Genomic DNA, 2,571 nt, shown 5'->3' on the forward strand with positions numbered 1-2,571 from the left:
CCCAGGCCTGGTCAGAGGGCGAGCCGCTGGCTTCAGGCCCTGGGGCGGCACCAGCCTCAGGCACCTCCTTGAAGCTTCCACCTCTGGCCTCAGGGCCGTGAGCCCCAGGGCCAGGCCGGGGCCACCCAGCCTCCGTGCCTCCTCCTGCTGACGGTGTATTTCCTCCCGAGGAATCCCTTCCTTCGTTGTAGTTTCGTTTGTTACAACACTTTTCCTGAAATTTAACTAAATCCCTTCCCTCTCCACCCCGGCTTTCCCCCAGCCCCACCGTCTGCCAGCAGCCCTGGTCCGGGCCCTGGAGACACATCTGATAACCAGCATGACACCGAGGGAGTCCCTCCAGGCCTCCCTGCTGGGCCCCAGCTCCCTTGCAGGGCTGTCCCTCCAGTCCCGCCTGTCCGCCCCTTGTCCGAAAACCACCCTCCCAGGGCCACAGGGGAGCCTCTCCATGAATGAAAGGGTAGATTGCTCTCAGCAGCAGAAGAAAGAGACCCTTCCCCTCCCCTCTCCTTCCTTCCTTCCTTCCTTCCTTCCTTCCTTCCTTCCTTCCTTCCCTCCCTCCCTCCCTTCTCCCTCCCTTCCTTCCTTCCTTGCACAAATTCGCGTTGAGCACTGGCCACTCCTGCCCTCAGGGAGCAGATGATCTTGTCAGGGACATGGACATAAATATACTAACGAATGGCAGGCGGCCATCTTGCATGGTGGCCAGCAGGCAGGGCACAGGGAGAAAGGGAGGGAGGGTGTTACTGAGAGACAGTGGTCGGGAAGGCCACGAGGACCCGGCATTTGACAAAGATCTGGATGAAGAGAGGAAGACTGCCCGGGGCAAGAATGTTCCAGAATGTGGGAGCCGCTCAGGCAAAGGCCCTGAGGGGGCCTGTGCCCAGAGGGGCCAGAGTGGCTGCAGCAGAGCGAGGGGGGAGCGAAGAGGAGGGGCTCAGGCCTCGTGGGAATGCTGGGGGAGCCTGGGGTGAGGGGCCATGGAGCTGGGAGCAGGGCAGGGTGTGGTCTGAACCCCATTTCAATAAGGACTCGGCTATCGTGGGGGAATGAACTGTAGGAGGTCAAAGGTGAACGCTGGAGACCGACCAGGACCTCTGAACACGGCATGCCCCACCCCTCGCAGCCACAGGACGCCCAGCCTCCAGCCCTACAGCCCAATCCTTCCTTGAATACAGCTGACTGCGCCCCCCACTGTGTGCTAAGAATGGGGCCGTTCCCTTAGGACAGGCAGGTTCCTAAGGAGAGGAAGGTAGGGATGGTTCCAGGAAGCCTCCGATGGCCTACAGGCCTGGGGGGAGGAGAGGGAGGAGCCTCCGATGGCCTACAGGCCAGGGGGTAGGAGAGGGAGGAGCCTCAGGTGGCCTACAGGCCTGGGGGGAGGAGAGGGAGGAGCCTCAGGTGGCCCTGGGGCCAGGGGGTAGGAGAGGGAGGAGCCTCAGGTGGCCCTGGGGCCAGAGGGGAGGAGAGGGAGGAGCCTCAGGTGGCCCTGGGGCCTGGGGGGAGGAGAGGGAGGAGCCTCAGGTGGCCTAAGGGCCAGGGGGTAGGAGAGGGAGGAGCCTCAGGTGGCCCAAGGGCCAGGGGGGAGGAGAGGGAGGCCTCGAGGCTCAGAGGGACACAATCAAGACAGACTCAGGGGTTCCAACTGAACAGAAAGGAAACGCCCCTAGCTGGCCCCAGACCTGGGCGGGTGAGAGAGACCCCTGTGTGCCTGTCTGCCCACCACTGACGTGCTATGGGCCCTCCAGCAGCCCCTGGCCTCTCGGGCCTCTGCCTGCTCATCTGTCACAGGGGACCCCATCCCTCTAGCTCAGCCGTGGGCAAACTACGGCCCGCGGGCCGGATCCGGCCCGTTTGAAATGAATAAAACTAAAAAAAAAAAAGACCGTACCCTTTTATGTAATGATGTTTACTTTGAATTTATATTAGTTCACACAAACACTCCATCCATGCTTTTGTTCTGGCCCTCCGGTCCAGTTTAAGAACCCATTGTGGCCCTCGAGTCAAAAAGTTTGCCCACCCCTGCTCTAGCTCCTCAGGGTGGTGGTGAGCCCAGGCGAGGGGAAAGGTGTGAGGGCCCTGGGTGGGTGCGAAGCCTGCAGGAGGCTGCTCCTGGCAGTAGTCAGCGTGTGGTCATTGGGCTCCTGCTGGGTTCCAGGCCTGTGATCCGTGCACAACGTGATCCAACAGAGGGATCTGGGCAGCAGACAGCGCGGCAAAGAGGAGAAAATGAGAGCAGGAGGAGAAGGGGAAGCGGGGAGGAGGAGGGAAGTGGGGAGAGCTGGCCGTGCCTGGGCAGGGAGTGCTTCCTGGAGGAGGCGGCTTTGGTGCATTAGGTGACGGGCAGGGTGTGTAGAGGCCACAGGAGCAGGAGGCTTGTAGGCAGGACCAGCACCAGGAAAGGCACAGCGGAGGGAACCAGGGGGAGAGGAGGAAAGGTGACGTCAGCCCCTGGCTGGGGAGGTGGGGAGACTGGAGTGGGAGCCTGGAAAGTCCCCAAGTCCCACCTCCACGCCCCAGCCTCAGGCGTAAATTCCTGGTTCCCACCTCCAGCCTCTGCCAGCCCTGCCC

General features: G+C 62.0%; 1 long non-coding RNA gene across 1 annotated transcript in view; it reads right to left on the reverse strand.

The window, feature by feature from the left end:
- Positions 1–2,006: 2,006 nt before the first annotated feature.
- LOC102261058 overlaps positions 2,007–2,571 on the reverse strand; it is a 39,525-nt gene continuing 38,960 nt past the window's right edge. Inside the window, exon 3 of the long non-coding RNA XR_001359987.1 lies at positions 2,007–2,375. This is a non-coding gene — a long non-coding RNA (uncharacterized LOC102261058). The remainder of the gene's footprint in view (positions 2,376–2,571) is intronic.

Source organism: Myotis brandtii, unplaced genomic scaffold (genome assembly GCF_000412655.1).
Source record: "Myotis brandtii unplaced genomic scaffold, ASM41265v1 scaffold78, whole genome shotgun sequence".
NCBI lineage: Eukaryota > Metazoa > Chordata > Mammalia > Chiroptera > Vespertilionidae > Myotis > Myotis brandtii.